General features: G+C 47.9%; 1 protein-coding gene across 1 annotated transcript in view; it reads right to left on the reverse strand.

Moving 5' to 3' along the window:
* The window catches only part of LOC119445957 (uncharacterized), a 37,245-nt gene extending 35,525 nt beyond the window's left edge, over positions 1–1,720 (reverse strand). The window contains exon 1 of the mRNA XM_037710258.2: positions 1,598–1,720. The gene's annotated coding sequence lies outside the window, so the exon portion shown is untranslated. The remainder of the gene's footprint in view (positions 1–1,597) is intronic.
* Between the last annotated feature and the right edge of the window lie 22,399 nt (positions 1,721–24,119).

The raw sequence follows: 24,119 nt of genomic DNA on the forward strand, positions 1-24,119 counted from the left end.
TCCGAACCCTTACCACACCAACGAGCTTTGGCGAGAGAGCCTTGGCCAGCTCCGACCTCGAAGATCAGCAACGGCTGATTGCTAGGCCCCAGGACGCGGCCCGAGCTCAAGGCATTCTAGAATGAGGACGCCTCTCCAACGCTGCATTTACATAATAAAGATGTTTATTCTCTCTCTCTTTTTGCTCAATGCCGCTGCGCACTGCATTGGCTTCGTGCTTCACGCGGAAAAGGCGGCTCGCGGTGACCAACGCCAGTACTGATGCCTAGACACCTTCGCGTGTCCGCCGAGCCAGTCATGAGTCAGTTCCAAGTTCGATCTACAGTCCCGTTTCATTTTTTTTATATTTACGCTGTACCCTAAGGAGAGCGGCACGATGACGTCAATGCAAGCCATCCAAGCGTTGGTGCAGTACGTGTTGCCACTACCAGTGACCAGTATGTTTCCAATCGCAAGTTCCGTGCGTTATTCCGTACTACATGATGTTGCTCAGTGTAACTCATGCACCACGCTGACCTACGCCAGCGACAGGACAAGCTCGATAGACGGAACACAAGCGTTTGTACGGTCGTCTGTGCTGTTCACTACGGCATTCGCTAACAGACTTTCCCAATTTCGTTCTCTCGTGACGAACGCTTTAATTTTGAATAGTTGATTATAAATCGTGAATGCCATTTTTCTGCAGATTAACGGGTACAATAAAACGCCGCGCATCCTACAGTTATTCCGCGTAACCCAAGCTTTTACGCAGAGCCAGCTTTATTCCGACAGCATGAAGTATGCGTGCCGTATTCGTGACTTCGGCAATTGATAGATTGTTCGTAATGTGCTAAGACAGATGACACGCACGTGCGAAATTGCTCGTTATCAATGCAATTCATTGGAATGCTTGCAAAATAAAGAAAGGGTGACTTTCGACCCCGAACACATACCACAGCGCACAAGATAAAACGGGTGTACGTTAATCTTTGAGAGATATAGACCCACGCACTGCTCGACAAAATGAATAGTACAATTATCGCAGACTTCGGTTCTTGCTAATAAAAAAAAAACTTGTATAGAGGTCTGCAAATAATTTTTCCCCAACCTTGTACTATGGTGAGCAGTCGATTTAACCTTAAACATAGGAGCACGCAGTCGCAACTGTGAAAGACAGCTGTCTGTTTTGAGTAACGAATAGCACACGCGAATGCTGACAGGCCCGATTAAAGCGATCCACTTCTTGCCGACTATCGTGACTTGTTTGTTGTGCGTGGTTAGAGCACGTAAACGCTTGGACGCGTGTGATAATCCATATCCAGCACGAAGCAAACGAAACAGAAAACGACAAGGCGGTCATGCTCAGCGCTGCAGTAGCCAGTACGTTAAAAACTTGCGAGGCTGGCTCAACGCTTTGGTTAGAGAGTCGGGCCACCTGAGGCATGCCATCATGCTACGAATGGGCCATGAAACTATACAACTGCTTTGCCACGCTCCGACGAATCTGAAAGGACCGCGCCTTATAAAAGTACATAGGGCGTAGGGCAGGATCTCGACACGCCGTGTCATCAACACTCGACACGCCGTATGAAGCGAAAACAACGTCCTCTCAACTCACCGGCTTCTAGCAAGTCTCGCGATTCTTTATGCGTCTGGCGGCCATGCTCTCAGCTCCAGCCGATGTCGCTGTCTGTAGCTGAGGCGGGCGTTGTGCAAACCGCGGCACCGCCGCACAGCCAAGCCGCAGTGACGAAAGGATATCACGGATATCGGCGGCGAGCACGCGCTGGACGGCCCGCGCGCTGATAACCACACGGCGTCGCTATAGAGACATGATTACTCTTCAACGAAATAGGCGAGCGAGAGGCGCGGCGATATGATGTGTGGCTTACTGCATTGTGTACGTGAGTAATACAAGCGCACGCGCTGGACGTGGCCCGTTCTGAAATGGTGATCTGCGACCTGTCCCACCGCTGTTCAGCTGAGCTCTGTCGCGTTTCTGCGCGAACGATTCACCCCGGACAGCGCTGGGCGAAGCCCCTATGACGTATACGATGCACTAATAAATGTTGTGGTTGAGAACGAAGCCCGCGAGTTGGATGGTTTCCCCACTCACTCGACAGCCGGCATGCGGTCAAGCGCTTTTGATACTGACAGTAGCACCAGATCGCGTAGTTTTATCGGAGTGTGCATGTCTTGTATAGGAGACGTTGCGCGTTCGCGGTGCTCTCTAGACCAAGGCACGTGCTCTAGACATGGTTTATCGCGAGACAAGATATTCCACGTTCAGCTAGCATGACACAACTAGAACAACGCGCGCAGTGCATGGCATGGCGGCGACTATGGTGAAGGTCCATAGATACTGCATTCTAACGTTGCCGTGGATCAGGTAAGTCTTGCCTTATCAAGTTCAAGCATGCCGCGAAACCGACGTCCGTAACAGCAGAGTGTCGTCTCTCTTCAGTCTTAGTTCAAACAAGGGGCGGAATCTTAGCCTTTGTCGGTTGCCCTAAAGTCCCTATATAAGAAAAGTACCGCCATCCTTTGATCAACGCCGCTTCTCTCTCTCCTGTATCTCCGATTGGACGATGATAGCGCGCGCTTTCACTGCTTTATATTTTGTTTTTGTTTTTTCCGCCTCAGAGCCATGTTGAAAGTCCTCTACGCAGCCGCAGTCGCCGGCGGCGGCAGCGGCAGCGGCGCGCGCCCGGCCTGAAAGCTTCAACGTGGACTTTCTAGGTGCGCCACCGTCGACTTGATTTCGCAAGCAAAAAGTAAAGAAAAAAAAAAAAAACAAGCGCTTTAGGAGAGGAGACGGCGGTACTTTTCTTATATAGGGACTTTAGGCGGGACAACCTAAAGTCCCTATATAAAAAAAGTACTGCCATCTACTCTTTCCTCCGCCGTCTCCTCTCCTAAAGCGCTTAGTTTTTTTTCTTTACTTTTTGCTTGCGAAATCAAGTAAGCACTGCCATTTCAATTGCATAGCCCTGCCTTTCAACCTCTGGCACCGTGCACACTGCGATTTGTACTTCCTTTGAAACATTCCGCAGGTCGGTAACCCCTCAGGCTGTTTACTTCGCGATCCCTGTGCCCCATTCTTGCAGTACGTCAATTACTCCGCCAATTATCACCGCTAGGTGCCTCTCCTCCATTGTGTCCCGGAGGCAGTGAATTGAATGTAAACAATGGAAACAAAAAGGACCATGGATATCTACATGAATGAGAAGAGAGAAACTATAAGGAAAAATAAGTAGGATAACACAAAGGGTAGTGCCTTGCTATTTGAGGCTCGAGCCGGTTGTCTAAAGACAAAAACATACCGGCGCAAATATTCGGGAAAAAATGAGGCATGTGTATGCTGCGGCCAAAATCCGTAGAGCACCTAAGGAACCTTCCAGAAGCGCTTGGATTTAAAGTGGACGGAATCATCAACCGGGCAGCAGTAAAGATAAGCAATAGGCATTTAGAGTATTGGTGGGAAAAAAAAAGCAGGGAAGAGATTGATACGACCGGATCTGTTACAGCCTTAGGTAGCGGTACAAGGCAGAATTTGAAGGAAAAAAAAATAAGGAGATGCATACAAACATGCTAGATTAAAAAAAAAAGAAAACTTGTATAGCATACCTGAATAAATCAAGTAGGTTAGGTGAATATTTTTCACCGCCCCGTGTCAACGGGGATGCCATTAAATCTTCATCATCATCACCACCAGATGCAATGCTTGGCTTTCTCTATCGCTTCCTTATACGGGTTTCCCCTGAAGCACGCCAATCTGACCTCGCTCGCCTGCACCTACCCTCTCTATTATCGCCGGTTCTACTTATCGCATGTTTGAATCCCCAGCAAGACAACTAAACGCCTTTACTCCTCCTCGCCCCGGAAAGCTGCACGTGGGGTCGCGATAAACCAGTTTGCCAGCTGCCTGAGAGAATTGCATTGCACATCGTGTTTTATTTCTGAGGAGATGGTGGGATAGCTTGGGGTTTTGTATCGCGAGTATGTAATGTTTGTGCATTATCATACAGGAACAATTTCACACCATGAGACCTCTATGGCCACTGGAAAAAAAAAAGGGGGGGGGGGGATATTGACAGTCACTTTAGCGTACGCCAAAGAGAGTGAAGGCGAAAGCCTGCGCGCTCAAGTGACATTAATTAAATTACTTGAAATTATCATTCGGATGCGTTGTTACTTCTTACTACTTGTTTTCTCCCACCAAAGATCGCGGCTTCGAGTGCCTTTATTAACTCTGCATTAACTGTGCCTTAATTAACTTCGCCTTAACGCCAAACGTGGCGGGTTCGACTCCAACATAAGCTCGAGGGCTAGCGAATGTCTTGTGTTCCCGAGTTCCTGAATTAACTCTATCTTAATTAACAAGATGACGACAGTGATGACCCGCACACCATTACAATTGTTGCGTGAGCGTTTGTGTATATAGGTAAGACACGATGCCGAGTCGATATCGTGTACGAATTCACTTCGACGGCACAGTTTTAGCTCAAAGACGTTGAAGGTCGACTGAACGATGAGTCATATAAAACTTTCGCCTTAATAAGAAGGAGAGGGGCCAAGGTAAGCGCATTAATTTTTTTACCATTTGCGCTCACCCTGTCCACACCCCTTTTTATTTCCATTGTGAGCTAAGTGGCCATAGAATGTAGTTTCAAATTGTTCAGTATGAACGGGCTAGCCCTGCAACACGTACTACTAAAGCGAATAGGCTTTGGGAAGAGCTGGGAATTCGCGCTCTCGTTCTATTTTTGTGCTCTATACGAAGGGTTTCCCAGGTGTCACAATGGAACGAAACGAGATACATTGTTACCGCCAGATACATATATATTACAAGAATACATTCCTTGTGGAAATAAGGAGCACGTCACGAGTTCAACTACGTAGGTTAATTGCGACCTTGTCAGCAAATTTCCGATGGAATTCTCCAGAACGTTGTAAGTGTATTTTACCAATGCCACAGAATTTAGCCCGTTTTTTCTCGGAAGATTATAACCGCCCCTGAGATAAGATTTGCTGAAAATAGGGGAACGTTGTGGCAGATCTGCGGGGCGAAGTTAAATGTGTGCGGGTGAATTAAGGTCTTTGCAAATTGTTTCTTAAGCAATTGCTCTAAAGCGTTACAGGGCCGTTGTCCGCATTGCTTCCAAGTGTCCTGGGAGAACTGTATTTAACGCCGAGTTCAATCTGAGTGGAAATTCTGATGGTAGAGGGAGGAGGGTATGTTAGGGGTAATTTGTGGCGAAAGTTTAACGTTTCTGGCTTAAATATGAGCTTTGTAAATAATTGCTCAATACAAATTTTCTCCCCATTTTAAGAGGAAACTTTAGCTCAGGAGGCCTGATCTAATTATATAGGAACGGAGAGAGTGTTTTTCTCAGCGACCACTGCACTGAACTGGATGACGTCTATTGCTTAAATAAGAAAAAAAAGTTAGCATTGAGGGACAGGCACAAGCAGCTTTTTATTAAGGCAATCGTATTTTTATTTTCAAAATGTTGATAAAACTTTATCACAAAAAACAAGAAAGAAACTGATATACGTGGTTTTTCAACTCCTTACTTCCGTAATGAATAAGGATGTCACAATTGTGTTGGCTGTACCTATTACAAATAAAGCAGAGAATATCGTCTTTCTCCTTTTCTTTTATGGGGTTTTTGCGTGCAAAAACCGCGATCTGATTATGATGCACGCCGTAGTGGGGAACTCCGGAAATTTTGACCACCTGGGGTTCTTTAACGTGCACCTAAATCTAAGTACAGTCAACCACAAAAGTTTGCGGACCACGCGAGCGCGTGGCCAAGAGCCTCTTCGCGACACTTCCGCTACGTCACCAGCGATCGACAGCAGCGCTACGTTGAAGACGCATCCCTCCTTAAATCTATGGTCTGTCTATTTTCGCACTGTGCGCAAATATTTTCTACCTATCTCTTTCAACGTGACGCGCTCTTTGTTAGCCAGGGCTACTTGCTTATATTTTGAGAGCAGAATATCAGTACAAGTAATCAGACAGCGTATTCTTCGGCTGTTATCAGTTCTATTTTCGCGTAGCCACGCTGTTTTTTTTTTTTCGTGAGTGCGTGAGTGAGCGGTGAGGCAGCCATGGGACACAGATGCTTAGTCAGTAGGCAGAATTTTTCCGTTCCTCCCCCATCGCTAAGTGACAGTAGCGGCCGGGATTTGATCGCCTGCGCCCAGGTTTTGCTGCGCAAAGCCCGAACCACCGCGCTGCTATAGCGGTTACATTTAGAAAAATAAGAAATAATCGGGTGCGATGACTCTTTTTATAACCCTTTGCGACACGGCGTCCTCGTTTGGGGACTCGAACTTCGGAGGCGCGTCCCACGCCACGTGTTTCTTCAAATGACCTAAAACTCAGTGTGCACATTCGTGTCCGCTTCCTGATGGGACAACTAGCGGTCAGTTAACTTCATTGTCCTGCGTATTGCTGCAGATGATCACTTTGCTGGAGACACTACCATGTTAGACAATCGTTCGACGTGCCGCGTTCCAAGACCAACGTCAAGAGTATTTTTTTTCTCCGGTCGACACGAATACAACCGAAAAAGCAAGTGTGCATGCGTTTCGGGCCTAATAGTTGATTCTTTTTATGCAAGCATTGAAGCTGACGGATTTCAGAAAAATTAGATAATGAGTTATACGCTAATTAATTTTTTTTACTGAAACTCGCACAAAACAGCACATTGCTTCATCTTCTTTCTTGGAATGTAATAGTGAGCGTCTTGAAATGATGCCATGCGCATTTGACGCATTTGCAGACAGTGCATCATAATTCGTGTCTGAAGGGGATGAATTTATTCACAAGACATTTACAGAAGTGTCATGAAACATAGGTCTCTCAATGATCTAGTAGGAAGTGAAATGTCCGCCGTTTTCTAGCACCTTATTGATGCGTGTGGGCATCGACTCGTACAAAGATTCAGTAATATCCGGTCGACCGCGCAGGCTTTCCCATTCTTGTGCGATCGCTTGCCACAGCGTATCGGCCGTGCGGCCGCGGTTGGCTCGTGTGGACAGCCGTTTCTTCAACATGCCCCAGACATTTTCTATGGGATTCAAGTCGGCGCCACATGGAGGCCACTCAAGCTGGCAAACAGCATGTTCTTCTAGCAATGACTGGACGATACGTGCTTTATGGATCGGGCTGCGGTCGTGTTGAAAAAAATAGCAGCCGTCGCTGAAGGGACCGTCCAGCGCATACGGAACGAGGTGTCTAGTGATGACGTCGCAGTACCGTGACGCAGTGAAGGGCCCTTCCAGACGCACAAGGGGACCAAGGCCATCTTTGCTGATTGCTCCCCACACGCTCACGGAACACCGTCCACTGGATAGAACACTCTGTGTGTAATTAGGCAGATATCTGCAAGAAATAGCATACAATTGGGTTCCAGCGGCGCGTCTAAAATGTTGTGATTCCTCTTGCGTATGAACTTTATAATGCTGTTATAGAGTTGCAATAGAAAACGTGCAAACATCATTAGATAGTACTGAAAGACCCACTGGCAGCTTTTAATTAGCTTCAGAGTAAGTAGTACTATGAAACAATCGTTAATGTTTTCAACATAATACCACTACAGAAAAATCTCGTAATGTCCAAAAGCTCATTTTACGTGAAACATGTTGTGATGCAGAATTAGCTTCGTGAATTAACTGCCAATACACTGTAAACACACCTGCAGTTTAGTGGACGCCAAACCCGCTTCCGTTGGTCCCAGCGCGTGATAAAGTTGACTCGTCGCTAAAGATGACATCGCCCCATTTCTCTGTTGTCCAATCTTTCATTGCTGTAGCGAACATGAGTCGTTCTTGTAGCTGGCTGTCTGAGAGGCAGGGCTTCTGTGCTGCTACGAAAGACTGCAGGCCAAGCTCACTCAGCCTTCTTCTTACAGTCTCAGACGATACCGTGAGCGAGAGCGCTTCTCGGATATCCTCTGCACTTTGAAAAGGATCAGCCACGATGGCGGCCGTAATCAGGCGGTCCTCTTCCTCAGTCGTGGCCCTTGGACGCCCACTGCGCTCCATATCTGTGAATCTGTCATCGTCGCGGAAAGCTTGAATAATCCTATTCACGGCAGTCCGGCTCCTGTTGGTTCGGCGGCAGATTTCGCGCTGAGGTATTCCCTCTATAAATAAACGCACAATGTGCCTTCTTTCGTCAAGTGGAACACGCAGCGGCATCTTTCCAAATAGGCAATCACCACGTGGCCTGAAGCAAGTCTACTACATTTTCAGCGACTGATGCGAAGATGCTCCTATGTGTGAAAGAAAATTTTCTATGCATCCGCTTTTTCTTTATTTTTGATGACAGTGAAACACCTCCCTACCCTTTCTCTCAAGACGCAGAAGCAGCAACACTCATTGGACCAAGATGCTGCCAACCAAAGTGCGCCAGTAAACGTCGCGTAAAAAAAATCGTCGCAGCGCTTCGTGAAACTTATCTACCCACTGGCACACCAGTCGACAAAGGTTGCAGTGATTGCTCCGATACTGCTATCAAGCCAGATATGTGGCGGTCTTATCGCAGACAGCGCTCTGCGTCAACACAACGAACTAACAATGTCATGCACGGGAATAAAAAATTAACAGGCAGGCGAGTACCAAGAGGGCTCATATCCGGGAGAGCGCCCCTGTCGCCGCTAGGTGGCGTACCGCTAGGTGGCGCGGATAGGCAGTCTGGCACGCGCTCGCGTGGTCCGCAAACTATTGTGGTTGACTGTACATGGGTGTTTTCGCATTTCACCCCCATCGAAATGCGGCTGCCGTGTCCGGGATTCGATCCCGCGACCTCGTGCTCAGCAGCCCAACACCATAGCCACTGAGCAACCATGGCGGGTCAGAGAATATCGTTTTACATACCACTCTGTCATCTACAGCTTGGTCGTGAGTAGGATTTTTCCAACAACCTCATAAACTTTGAACGATATCACATAAGCTATAGATTCATGCAACAAATGTGTCCGCTTTAGATGCTTTAGATAACGAATGCAGTTCAAAGAACTGTGATATCTGTTTGTGGTGCAGAGTTATGTATCATTAAACTTAATTTGAATTTTTTAAGGTTACCAATTTTCGGGAAATAAAGAAATCAATTCCCGGCCCTAAATCGAAGTTCTGCTTGCGAGAGTAACGATAGTTTACCTTTTTCTCTCCAATAAAACAAATGTCATTGATATCGTTACATGTCTTACGCTTTTACATGTATTTGAATGAGGAAATCATAGCTGGCCTCTTGCTTTGAGCTTCCTCCTAAAAGGTGGCTTGAGCTTGGTGCCAACTCCGATAATTGGCAAGCGCAATCAGTCTCAGAAATGCGTAGTGTGTATTTTTCTGTCGCTGGCTTCATAATGCCGTGGCGCATTAGCCATTTGGAGGCGGGTGTCGTAATTTTTTCCTAGCTGCCTTCATACACCCGAAAAGTATAGTTTGTCGTCTCACGCGGTGTCTGAACACACACATGCATACATAGCTTGATAAACCTTGATACTGCAGTGGGCATGTGGCTAATGCGAAATGTTCCCTGATAACACTTTCCATAGCTTCGCCTACTGAGTTTATATACGCAATCCAGATATCGTAATACACCTTTTATGGGAGCGCTACCAGTTCCTTTGTTTCTTCGCACTAGCTATACTAGAGCGCTGGCCTGGTGTTCCCATGGCATATAATAGCACCGGTCCAGCCGACATATCTCCCCGGAGCAGCCGCAATAGCTCGATCTAAATCGGTGGGGTAAACCGGAACTGTGTGGTAGCCTCGGAAGAAGCTTTTGTGTGCGGTTAATGCCATTCTGTACGCCTCGCCGAAGGGTATATTACACGCCTTCGCTCTCGGAACACTGCACGTGTCTGTATGCATATCAGTATATCATCAGTGCTGCGTGTGCGCGTCGTGCCTCCGCGTCGTGCCTCCACTCTGGCCACAGAGCTCGATGGCTGAATTATTTTTTCGTGTCAAGGTGACTTGCTGCAGCTGCGTTTCTCCCTTTTTTTCTTTCGCACTGATTCTGTTGTGATTTTAGTTGAATAAAGCAATGGCGATCGGACGAGCAGGAAAACGTGACGGCGTTCAGTGTATAGGTTAAGTATATATAGTTGGTATTCACTGACATCATCGAGACCGTCTTATTGTTGTACACCCAGCACCGTTTAAAGCTACGTGTTATCTTGATTCGCGTATCTCAAGAGGATAACAGTTTGGCGTATGTGACGTCAAGTAAGTAATTTCGACAAGTATTTCCGATAACTATGAGTATTCACTTTGCTACCCATACGCTACATTGATGTCCAAATGACAGCTAGCCTGTACTGTGCTGCTTGATAAACGAATCGAGATAACGCGTAGCTGCTCACTGTGCTGACTGCACAACAATATGGCGGCCTCGACTGCATATAATACATTTTTCTTTGCAATGTTCTTCATATAAGGCGACGGGGCTTAGCTAAACTAAGAATTTGGTATCAGCTTTATACCAGCTCGAAGCTGCATAAAAGACACCGGAGACTTGTTTTCTAGTAGCCTTTATAGGTGTTATTTGTAGCTTTGGAGTATGTTCTGGTTAATGTCCAATATTTCGTCACAGGATTCGTCTTACACCTTGCGTTTTTCCACAAAACTAACTTGATTTAATTACAAAGAACAACCGCGTTTCATTTTTTACATTAGGTGGCGGACGTACGAACTCTATAGGTATAGTGTCAAATATTGGAGGAAAACTACTTTTTACGTAGCCATCTCTCATACGACTTAGCAAATCTTTATATATATAATATCTCAGCACACAAATGATAAGGATTTCTTTCTTGTATTATTGAAAAATTTGGCGAGATTCCTAAATGACGAGGCTCAATATGCAGCAGCAGAACGAAACGCATGCCTCTGGTCAACTTGCTGCCCTTGCAAGCAATATCTAACAGGCAGTGGTTTGAGACATAAGAAACGCTGACAACCGCAAGGTATCCGAATGAAAGAAGATGTGTGCTCGTTCAAAACCTGGAGAGCATGCTTTGGAGGTGTATACCGTAGAACTCCGAGCAAGCGTTCCAGCATAAACCCGTAATGAAAAGAAATAAACATTCTCGGATCCTTTGAGTTAACAAGACCGTAATTGCTACACGAACAACACAAACTGCGGTGTTTCTGGAAGCCTGAGTGGATAGCTTTCCGGGCGCGTAGCTCCACCATTCATTCCTGTGACTGTGACATCGATAAAGTGGGTGGGCCTTACCTATTGACCCTTTTCGCGGAGCGGTTTGTTCTCGAGAAACGAGATGACGCTATCAGCGGCGCTCCGCACGTTACCTCAGCGAAAGCGCGCGAATACGAAACCATTACCGCTTGTGCCCTGTTTCTGTGCTATCAACTGTCGTAAATGCAACTGGGTTATTCGCTCAAGCACTGTTCTCAATTCATGTTGCAAAATGTGGAGTGGTGGATTGAAGACATGTGCATTAGATAGCTGCAAAAATATTGACTCGGATATTAAGGAATGGAATGAATATGTGTGACCAAGTTCACGGCTGTTGCTACATATGGACAACCTGTGTGGCCGTCCCTTCTCGATGCAAAAATTTCCTCGTGGATAAAAAAAGTTTCAATCATCCGCCAGCATTGGTATTGCTAACCTCCGAAGAAAAGACTTGAACCCCGGAACGTCAGCAAGACTGAGCACTGCTCGTTAAACAATGGCAAATGCAGTAGCGCCGCTTCCTAGCATAGTAAGTTTCGCTCACATTTTTTACACACATCCACCCCAACTCGCACGCAAACTTAGGCCCGCTCTATCTACAACGTATTAAGAATATGTGAATGGGCGCACATTTAAACCAATGCGCCAAAGCATGGGTGACAATCACTACACCGATAGCACACGAATGGTCAAAGCTGAATGTTTAGTGACGGTCCACAGAACTAAGCGAGTTACTAACGATAACACATGTTTGCTACGAGCTATTACAAAGTTCACAACAGCTGCTTTCCAAGCCTTGCGTGCCGCTCAACTAGAACAAATCTATTGGAACTGAGCCCATCGGAGAGCAATTGGCCAGAAAATAATCAGATAGTGACCACACCCACGAATTACCACTGAGTCGGACACGTGGCAAGCCACTGCTTCAAGGCATTTGCCAAGTAAAGAACGAAGAGCAAACCACACTGATCCAGATTCAATTCATAAGCGGGAAGTTTGGATAGCTTGAAATACATATTTAGCCTCGCTTTTAGAACAAGCACCATATACGCTGCTCGCGTCGTTTGGACAAAGCTTAATGAGCTCCGAAAGCGCTTTAACATGTCCTCTGAAGCTGTGGCCAAAGATTCGTGTCATCCACCAAGTCAGCGTCTACGATATCTCCCGAAAGAAAGGTTTCCTGAGCAGCACCGGGCGTCGTGTAGTACAGTCAGCCACAAAAGTTTGCGGACCACGCGAGCGCGTGGCCAAGAGCCTCTTCGCGACACTTCCGCTACGTCACCAGCGATCGACAGCAGCGCTACGTTGAAGACGCATCCCTCCTTAAATCTATGGCCTGTCTATTTTCGCACTGTGCGCAAATATTTTCTACCTATCTCTTTCAACGTGACGCGCTCTTTGTTAGCCAGGGCTACTTGCTTATATTTTGAGAGCAGAATATCAGTACAAGTAATCAGACAGCGTATTCTTCGGCTGTTATCAGTTCTATTTTCGCGTAGCCACGCTGTTTTTTTTTTTTTTCGTGAGTGCGTGAGTGAGCGGTGAGGCAGCCATGGGACACAGATGCTTAGTCAGTAGGCAGAATTTTTCCGTTCCTCCCCCATCGCTAAGTGTCAGTAGCGGCCGGGATTTGATCGCCTGCGCCCAGGTTTTGCTGCGCAAAGCCCGAACCACCGCGCTGCTATAGTCGTTACATTTAGAAAAATAAGAAATAATCGGGTGCGATGACTCTTTTTATAACCCTTTGCGACACGGCGTCCTCGTTTGGGGACTCGAACTTCGGAGGCGCGTCCCACGCCACGTGTTTCTTCAAATGAGCTAAACTCAGTGTGCACATTCGTGTCCGCTTCCTAATGGGACAACTAGCGGTCAGTTAACTTCATTGTCCTGCGTATTGCTGCAGCTGGAGACACTACCATGTTAGACAATCGTTCGACGTGCCGCGTTCCAAGACCAACGTCAAGAGTATTTTTTTTCTCCGGTCGACACGAATACAACTGAAAAAGCAAGTGTGCATGCGTTTCGGGCCTAATAGTTGATTATTTTTATGCAAGCATTGAAGCTGACGGATTTCAGAATAATTAGATAATGAGTTATACGCTAATTAATTTTTTTTACTGAAACTCGCACAAAACAGCACATTGCTTCGTCTTCTTTCTTGGAATGTAATAGTGAGCGTCTTGAAATGATGCCATGCGCATTTGACGCATTTGCAGACAGTGCATCATAATTCGTGTCTGAAGGGGATGAATTTATTCACAAGACATTTACAGAAGTGTCAGGAAATATAGGTCTCTCAATGATCTAGTAGGAAGTGAAATGTCCGCCGTTTTCTAGCACCTTATTGATGCGTGTGGGCATCGACTCGTACAAAGATTCAGTAATCTCCGGTCGACCGCGCAGGCTTTCCCATTCTTGTGCGATCGCTTGCCACAGCGTATCGGCCGTGCGGCCGCGGTTGGCTCGTGTGGACAGCCGTTTCTTCAACATGCCCCAGACATTTTCTATGGGATTCAAGTCGGCGCCACATGGAGGCCACTCAAGCTGGCAAACAGCATGTTCTTCTAGCAATGACTGGACGATACGTGCTTTATGGATCGGGCTGCGGTCGCGTTGAAAAAAATAGCAGCCGTCGCTGAAGGGACCGTCCAGCGCATACGGAACGAGGTCTCTAGTGATGACGTCGCAGTACCGTGACGCAGTGAAGGGCCCTTCCAGACGCACAAGGGGACCAAGGCGATCTTTGCTGATTGCTCCCCACACGCTCACGAAACACCGTCCACTGGATAGAACAGTCTGTGTGTAATTAGGCAGACATCTGCAAGAAATAGCATACAATTGGGTTCCAGCGGCGCGTCTAAAAATGTTGTGATTCCTCTTGCGTATGAACTTTATAATGCTGTTATAGAGTTGCAATAGAAAACGTGCAAACATCATTAGATAGTACTGAAAGACCCACTGGCAGCTTTTAATTAGCTTCAGAGTAAGTAGTACTATGAAACAATCGTTAATGTTTTCAACATAATACCACTACAGAAAAATCTCGTAATGTCCAAAAGCTCATTTTACGTGAAACATGTTGTGATGCAAAATTAGCTTCGTGAATTAACTGCCAATACACTGTAAACACACCTGCAGTTTAGTGGACGCCAAACCCGCTTCCGTTGGTCCCAGCGCGTGGAAAAAGTTGACTCGTCGCTAAAGATGACATCGCCCCATTTCTCTGTTGTCCAATCTTTCATTGCTGTAGCGAACATGAGTCGTTCTTGTAGCTGGCTGTCTGAGAGGCAGGGCTTCTGTGCTGCTACGAAAGACTGCAGGCCAAGCTCACTCAGCCTTCTTCTTACAGTCTCAGACGATACCGTGAGCGAGAGCGCTTCTCGGATATCCTCTGTACTTTGAAAAGGATCAGCAACGATGGCGGCCGCAATCAGGCGGTCCTCTTCCTCAGTCGTGGCCCTTGGACGCCCACTGCGCTCCATATCTGTGAATCTGTCATCGTCGAGGAAAGCTTGAATAATCCTATTCACGGCAGTCCGGCTCCTGTTGGTTCGGCGGCAGATTTCGCGCTGAGGTATTCCCTCTATAAATAAACGCACAATGTGCCTTCTTTCGTCAAGTGGAACACGCAGCGGCATCTTTCCAAATAGGCAATCACCACGTGGCCTGAAGCAAGTCTACTACGTTTTCAGCGACTGATGCGAAGATGCGCCTATGTGTGAAAGAAAATTTTCTATGCATCCGCTTTTTCTTTATTTTTGATGACAGTGAAACACCTCCCTACCCTTTCTCTCAAGACGCAGAAGCAGCAACACTCATTGGACCAAGATGCTGCCAACCAAAGTGCGCCAGTAAACGTCGCGTAAAAAAATCGTCGCAGCGCTTCGTGAAACTTATCTACCCACTGGCACACCAGTCGACAAAGGTTGCAGTGATTGCTCCGATACTGCTATCAAGCCAGATATGTGGCGGTCTTATCGCAGACAGCGCTCTGCGTCAACACAACGAACTAACAATGTCATGCACGGGAATAAAAAATTAACAGGCAGGCGAGTACCAAGAGGGCTCATATCCGGGAAAGCGCCCCTGTCGCCGCTAGATGGCGTACCGCTAGGTGGCGCGGATAGGCAGTCTGGCACGCGCTCGCGTGGTCCGCAAACTTTTGTGGTTGACTGTAGATCTATTGTAAGCACGGAGGCAACGCGGAGGCAGCTTAGGCAAGCAATGGATGCGTTACCACGTGATCAAAAATGGCAGCGCCCACGGGATCGCCGCGAAAATGGTCAATGCATGCTAGTAATGGCGGTACTGATTCACTTGCTGCGCTGTTACGCTACAGAGTTCTAAGTGTCGGAATCGAATTCCGGCTGTGGCAAGCGCCTTCGGAAGGTAGTGAACAAAGGAGGAAGCCCTATCGCGCGTATGTTCAACTGCGTCTCAAAGTACAAGTAAGCGGCTGAAATTAACGCTGTGCTTTCCGTTGCCGCGTCTCTCTTATCGCATTGTGTTGTTTTGCAACCGTAATGCCCGCCAAATATTACGCACTCACACTGTCAGACGTAAAATTGCCGTCATTAATACTTCACGGAGAGCGTTCACAGACTTACTCGTTAACTGTATCCAGATGCACTGCAGTGTGGTAGCTTTGTCGCAGTATACGAGGCAGTCATCCCCTTGCTTGCCGGCTTCAATTTCGCTCGACGCTGAACGCACGTCACTATGCAGACGCTGCATTCGTGCTCTCATACCTTGCTTGCACTGTTGCTTACTCTTCAGATTTTCCCCCCTTTTTTTTTTGCGCTGCTGCGCATATGGGTGCGCATTTCTCGACATATATCGACCGTTACTGTGATAGCAAACGAAAATCGTTTGTTGTTTCCTTTTGACCACTTTAAAACATCTTTGGGATTACGTCTGATTGCGTCTGACTATCTACGGCTATTTTGAGGTAGGCAAAGTAGGATCCGTGCCGAAGTGCGTAAGTTATCTATATTTCTTCTTACAAAACAGATATTTACGGCCGCATAAATGTTTTAACTGGAGCGAACATTACGAAAAAGGACCCGTCTTTGTCAGGGCACCAAGTGCTGCCCTGAAGGGAACTTGCCGCCGCCCTGAAGAAAACAAGTCCAAGGTATATGTAAACTGTTAGCGTAGCTTCCATAGAAGCCCACATGCCAAGGAAATGGCGGCTCGTTGCAACCGTCGTCATCTACGTATCGGGGGGACAACTAACAGCAAGAAAAAAATCAAACAAAATAAAACGTGACGTCACAGCCGGAAATGGTACTGACGTCAAGATCTTAGGTTGCGTGGCACGAATGTATGAATTTCTTCAACGTCCGGCATTTCGACCGTTAGGTCAGCAGTTATTTTTCTTTTGAGGCTTAGGCGAACTTGCGACTCGCCTTAGCTGAAGCGCCAGCGTGTCATTAAAGGGTACGATTGGCGTTTGTGTTAATGTCATCATAAATAGGCTGTTATTGACGGCAATTCGTCCGGAATTATCTTTAGGAAAGTGAGCGAATACGATGGAAATAAATGACAGTTCCACACAGGTAACAAGAAAACTTCGCTTTTATTCGTCTAGAAATGCAACCAATATAAGTGAGTGACCAAGCAAAACATGTTTCAAAAGATGAAAGGTACTATGGCCAGCACACAGTCGTAATATATAGCAACATATGCGAAATCTTTTCACAGAATCATTCGCAATTCCGTGCGACACCATGTATTCATATCCAACAGTTATCAGACAAGACAACATTGCCCCACATTATGATTTAGAAAAAATTTCACTTACTAATATTGCTTCCCGTCGGACACTCAGAGCCTGGGTTACGGATAGTGAACGAACATTGCGCGACGCTTCTTCGCGCAGCGTTCCGCATTTATCGCCACGACGAGACACAGCGTGTCGGATGCCGCAGCCCGTGAACTTGCACGATAACAAAAAACCTGCGCTCACACCTTTCGCCAATGAATGCCGTGCGCTAGGCCACGCAAAATTCGAAGTGAAGCGCACGCCACACTTTGAACACACACGCAAGGAAATAAAAATAAAATTCTCGGATGAAACCGCCGCGTTCTAGTGAGCAACGCCACACCGCGCCACATAATAGCTGGTTAGCACAGTCTTGCCAGTCTTTCGCCAGAATCACTGGTCGGTAGGGGCAGCGCCTCCTCTATTTTTTCAATGTCACTGCAATCGCTCGCTCCGCAATGGGAGCCGTTGGTGCACTTTAGTTCAGTGAGTTGCCGTGATGTGACGCTACCCAGAGGGTACGAATAAACTCCCTATATAAGAAAAGTACCGCCATCTACTCTTTCCTCCGTCGTCTCCTCTCCTAAAGTGCGTGCTTTTTTCTTTATTTTTTGCTTGCGAAAGCAAGTCGATGGTGGCGGCCCTAGAAAGTCCACGTTGAAACTTGCAGGCCGTGTGCGCGCCGCCGCCGCCGCCGGCAACTGCGGCAGCACAGAGGACTTTCGACATGGCTCTGAGGCGAAAAAAAAAAATATAAAGAAGTCAAAGCGCGCGCTATCATCGTCCAATCGGAGATACAGGAGAGAGCGAAGCGGCGTTGATCAAAGGATGGCGGTACTTTTCTTATGTAGGGACTTTAGGTACGAATGCTTGCCTCACGCGTGCGTCAGAGCCACTGAGCGCGCGCCGCTGCCATTCCGGAGATGCGGTAGACGCTTCACAAAGCTGTCAGGATTACTTCCTCCGATTTCCGTCGTGAGGCGCCACGCAGAGGGTACTCTCCCTCACGACCGTAAAGCAGGCGCGAACGCTAGCCGACGGGGGAGAGTAGGGAAGGGCGATCGGAGAGGGTGATGAATGGTTGGATCGGCCGCAGCTGGCTGGCATTGAAAAATAAAGGAGGCGCTAGTAGGGGCATAGCCTCACGAAGAACGAACTAATATATTGTAAAATATAAACAAAATTAACATTTGTTGTTTTAGAACAGCAAAAATATTTGAAACGGAATATTTACTTGCACGGCAGTATTCCGATTAAAAATAATGCTCTAACATTGTGTTTTTCACATCGGTTTTCTAGTTTAAGTGTTCCCCCCGCCCCTCTTCACCTAGTCGCGCTTCAGTCGTGCCCCACTAACTGATATCTCTGGCGATAGGTTATGGCACGCTTTTCGTTCTAACCTTAGCGACCTATTTAGATGGACCTTGACAAGTCCGCTTGTCGAAACTTTGCGCCCTGTGTACCATGTTCTGGCTACGCCACTGCCTGAAGAATGACCTCCGAGATCGAGTGGCTCTCTGAAAGATATCTGGATTTGCATCATATCCGCTAACCTCAAGATACGCGAGTCGGCGACTACGATATGCTGCTTAAAGGCTGTAACGATAAAAGAAAGAAGACAAAAACAAAAACAAAAAAACATACCAGCCCTTCCCCTGTCGAGAAAAGGGGGTAAGCGAAGCTTGTCGTGTGTGTATCTGACCTTCGTGGCGATTTTCTTTATTTCTTTCTTCCTCTCTTTCTCTCTTTCTTTCTCTCTTCCTTTCTCACTCTCTTTCTTTCTTTCCCTCTGTTTCTTCCTCTCTTTCGTCCTTTCTCCCTTTCTTTATATATCTCTCTCGTTCTCTCTCTCTTCTCTCTCTCTCTCTTTCTTTTTTTGTCCCTGGTATGTGCCATTGAGCTTGGACCCTTTCTGCACAATCGCCATGATCGGCCCACTTTTCAGCGTGACACCGCCACCACCACCACCACCGCCGCCGCCGACACTTGTGAGCCTATAAAGCGTCGCTTAAAAAGAAATAGAATACGCAGTTAGCGCCCGACGGTTTCGCCAAGACCACTTCGATGCTATGTACACACCCTGTGATGATAAATTTAGTGAAAGTACAAATTTGTTGCAATGGGTCGTTAGACTGGCTCTTGCGCCTTTAGGCTGGCAGACGTCCTCACATGAAAACTGTTTTAATAAGTAAGAACAGCGTGACGTGGAGAAAAATAACTATTAACTGATTTTACATTTTATGACGAAAGTGTGTTAGAGGAAACGTCGTGTCGTGTACTCGCCCTGTTGTTGCTTTATTATGGTGAAATTCCACGTGAGTGCGGAAATTAAGCTCTTGCAGTCGACAGTCGATTTTTCTTTCATCTTTCACTCTAAAAGGGCATGCCACGTGCTGGGTCTTGAGTCGCCTGTGATGACGCCGTTTCGGGATAAAAACTTCCATTATATCCGTCCTTCCCATCTGGAGGCTACGCAAACACGTAGGTGTCGACGAGTCTCGCTGAATACTCCCACGCGACTACTATGATTTTCAGCTGCCCTTCTTTCTCCGCCACTCTAAAGAAACCTAGTAGTATCACTGACTTAAAGGTCAGCGTGAACATACAACATATGCTACTGGGACGTTAGGAACAATGCCGTGAAAAATGTAACTTCATTGTTGGCAGAAACGAGTTACAAGAGTATAAGAGAGCAAAACGTCTTCTGTCTTTCTCTAGGCCACGGAGCTGTTTTCCCTCTTATTTAGGATAGAAAATGATTAAAATTCACTCACACACGAGTCAAGAGTCTTAAGGTAATATATATTTTTTTAGTTTATGACACAGCATTTCTCTTGCTTATATAGAGCGAGCTTCAGGTTTGTAAAATACCATTTCCGCTTCATCTGGGTCCCAGAGGTGAATGACGTTAGGAAATGACTGTTTACGTACGTAAAGCTGCATTTTCTATTGAAATGTGGTGCAGCGTGTGTTGATGGAAACTTGGCGTTTATACATCAGTATACGTGTGACGTCAGCATTGCGTATCAGTCTCTTACCCTCAGGAGGGCACCTGTTCACCCGCGCGCTTTGTGTTTGAGGCCACTGACGTCAACTGCAGACACTTGTGTCAACATACTTGCGGGAGCAGAGAAGTTTGAGTGTATTATTGGGATAGCAATTATATGGACACTTCAGGCGCATTTATGTTGTCGCCGCCACCGTCAGCCGTTGCCGCAGGGGCGCTCCGTGCTAACACGACTACGATACCCCATAACGCCACATTTCTGCGGAGACGAGACCACACTTATGCCATCTGATATACGAGCAAGAATCTATGTGAACCCCATCCCACGTCATATGAACCCTCACTTCCACGTGAAACGGCGACAAGCCCGAGCAGCCATCCTGCGCAAAAGGCAGGAGGACACAGACACCTACTTTACTGACGCGGGCTTGTACCCCCGAGGTGAGACAGCGACTCCTACTTATGTGGCTGTCGCGACGAACCGGGGCGGAGACCAATCGTAGCAGCGTCCGTACGCACGACTTAAAATGACACGGCGGAATCTGCGGCCATATCCCTGGCCATCCGAGACGCTGAGGCAAAGAATCAGTCGGCTTATACACGCACAGGCTTGCAAGACGCCTGCCGGCTCTTCCTTCGGGGAGTTCTACCGGCCGGGGTCCATCGCATACTAGGATCAAGCTTCCAAATGCACCACGGCATAACCTGGTGTCCCGCGCTCACCGGAGTGGAAGGCAACGATCGGGCGGATCGCCTGGCTCGAGGTATAACAGGCCGAGCCGCGATACATACCACTCGAACGGACGCCTCTCCGACACCAGGCAGCACACCGAGAGACATACTTGAGGCACAACGACTAGGAAGACGAACCAAAGCTCCACCTCGCCCAAAGCTCAACAGGCGACAGGCGAGGAACTGGCACGCCGAATACAGACAAACACCTACCCACGCTTACATCGACTCCACAAAGTGTTTCCCGACAAACACAGCGACAGATGTCCGTGGTGCGACTCCACCCCGACACTAGAACACATCACTTACCAATGCACGCATCGTCCGGCAGACTCCGTCTCGCCGCTACTTAGCGGGACACTCAGCAATTGGTCGTGGGAGGCGTGACTCTCCGAACTGGACTTGGGAAGCCAATTGGCGAATCTCATACAGGCCCGGCGCGCCGCAATAGCCAGTGGGTCCCGGCAAGAGGGGCTCCACCCACAGTTACCAAGCACTATCTTTACTTCAATAAAGTTGTTTCCCCTCTCTCTCTCTCTCTCCCTCGCCGTAACCGTTGCCGTGATGCTCCGTGTAAAGTCCACGGGCGATGACGTCGTCGCGGAGCCCCGTATGATGTATGTGCGAGTGAAAGCGTGCGAGTATGAGCCGACGATGGCGGCTCAGTCTCGCGTGCGCAAGGGGTCAAAGCGAAGAGGACGCGCGCCGTCCTCCGTTGAGCGCAACATGCCGGGGGGAGGGGGCAGGGAGGAGGAGGAGGAGGAATGGGAGTTCTATTCCGGCAGCTGCTGCGTGTGGCGTGGCCCGCGCGGGCGCTATTTTGAAAGCGATCTGCGATGAGTACAGAGTCGTACGCCGAGGGCTCACGTTGTTCGTGGCAGCACGAAGGTCAATTCGCTCGCTGCTGCTACCGCGCTTCCTAAATCCAGCGCTTCCTAATTCGAGATGAAAACTTCCATTGTATCCGTCCTTCCCATCTGGGGGCTGCGCAAACACGTAGGTATCGACAAGTCGCGCTGAATACTCCCACGCGACTACTGTGACTTTCAGCTGCCCTTCTTTCTCCGCCACTCTTTTTGACAGCGTTCTGACAGAAGTGAGCTTCCGCGGTCATCGAGCGAGATATGGGTTCCTGTTTGCTTGTCCGTGCGTGGCACCAGGCTTTTATTGCGATAGCAATTATATGGGCACTCCAAAGCAGATTTCTGCCGTCGGCGTCGCCGTCGCCGTGAGGTTCCGTATTACATCAATGGAGATGAAATCGTCGCCGCGCGCCGAACGCTGTATGTGCGAGTGAAAGGGCGCGAGGGACGCGCGCTTTCACGGGGAGTGAACCCACGGCGGAGAACAAACGCGCGTTCTTCGCCGTGCTCCCTTAAGGGCTGCAGAAGTAGGCGTCTCTTTCCTCCTTTACAATCACCATATATGTAGAGCAAACACGCCTTCTTCCAACCCGCGAAAGGCCGTGGGGTGGGGGGGGGGGAGGGGGAGGGAAGGGAGGCAACGTTTTGCTGCGGCACCAAGTGCCTATTTATATAGAAACGTCGTGAGGCGAGAAGGTGGTAAAGACTTCCGACGCTGCTCGACGAGTGTCCCGTTCTGATGTCGTCGAAAACCTCCGAGCCGCCCCCAGAGACTCCGGCAACAGTCACCAACGCCGCACGCGTTTTGTGCGAACGCGGGCAAAACGCCGACGGCGTCGACAACAGTTCTGCGTGTTGCCGGTGCTGCTGCATGTCCAAGTTTATACAGCTGATAAAGCTACTATCATTACTCCGTACAGCTCTCTACAAATTTGCTATTGCAATTGATGCTTCGCCTTTTGGGTGAAACTGCGACAACTCTTTAATTTAGTTAGTAAGAAATGTTTAGATGTTTATACGGCGGATAAAGCTACTATCCTTACATCGTGTAGCTGTCTACTAATTTGCTATCGCAATCGATGCTTCGCCTGCCGGCCGAAACTGCGACTTTTTTTCGCATCACGAATTTCGTAATGACACGGTGTGTATCGGTTTTCACGCGGCTGTTTTTTGTGGCCGGAATGGAGTGAAGGAAAGAGAGAAAAAAAAAGGCACAGAGGTCAACCAGAAGCACGCTCTGTTGGCTACCCTGCACAAGAGAAAGAACTTGACGCGAGAAGAAGAAAGAAAAGAAAGTGGAATGGATACAATGGTGGTTTACTGTTTGTTGAGCTTGACAATTGGCTTTGGCTTAGCAGATTCTGTTGTATTTTCATTTGCAGCCTCGACTCCGAGATTCAGCCGCTGGAATGTTTGCTAGACGGCCCGAATTGCATATTGAGTCAAACGGATTACTGCGTTATTTCGCCACTCTATCCTTTATCTCCACTTTTGGCGTTTTTCAATTATTGATTACTGATTCTTGCGGCCGCGGTTCTTTTCACATTACTGTGTAATGTTTTCCCCATTATTAGCTTCTTATCAGTACTGAATATTTATTTGTGATTATATACAGAAATTATATATCCGATTTTGCCCGGCCATATATAGTATGCTTGAATCGCTATATTGTCTAACCAGAACAACATCGTCTTCCGGCTGGAATACCTTCCTTTTTTTTATAGTAGACTGAACAACAAGTCTATTCTAATATTTATATTTTAGGTAAATAATAATCTAAATAAGAATATTATCAATGATTTCTGGCTCTATTATTCTCGTTATTACTTTTACTACTATCCCCCAACCTCATCTCCTCTTATTGTTCTACTGCCTCCTTCTTGGCCACTGCCCTGTTGTGGGTATGTGCAATCGTCTGGGATCCCGCTACCTCGCGTTCGACGGAAAAGAACAACCAGAAGCGATGAAGGCATGGCCGCCGCTCCCCATCAAAGAGTCGACAATAATTCCGCAACGTCTGCCGCTGAATCGGCAAGTGACAGACATCTCATGGGGCCGCCGGTCATTCTCGGCGTCGATGTCGTCGAGAGCAATGGCACCGTGGACGGGTGACTACAGCGCGGTGGATCAGCCAGCATCGTCGGAGCTCTCCGACGCCGCGCGGCCGCTTAAGCCCGGCCACGGCGGCGGCGGCAGCGGCGTCGAAGAGCGCGGCAAAGTCAGAAAGACTAGAATCCTAGTGGTCTGGATAATCTTCCTCATGTTGGCCATTCTGGCCCTCTTGCTCGTCAGCAATGAGAAGAAAAACAAGCAGGCGGTGCTGTTTCGCGCCGGAACCGCCAACGAAGAGGTGTCCCGCAATGTCACCACCACTCGCCGCCATCCCAGCCCTAGACCATCGCCTAGAAGACGAACAAGATGGACGCGGCTGCACAAGGCGACGACGACTGTGGCGTCGCGCATTACGCGTGCGGTCGTAGCGACGACGGACGACGTTACAGAACCGTCCGAGGGGGAGCTTCCGACTGACGGAACAAATGCGACCGATGCGCC

The sequence above is a fragment of the Dermacentor silvarum genome, chromosome 3, assembly GCF_013339745.2.
Source record: "Dermacentor silvarum isolate Dsil-2018 chromosome 3, BIME_Dsil_1.4, whole genome shotgun sequence".
NCBI classification, from domain to species: Eukaryota; Metazoa; Arthropoda; class Arachnida; order Ixodida; family Ixodidae; genus Dermacentor; species Dermacentor silvarum.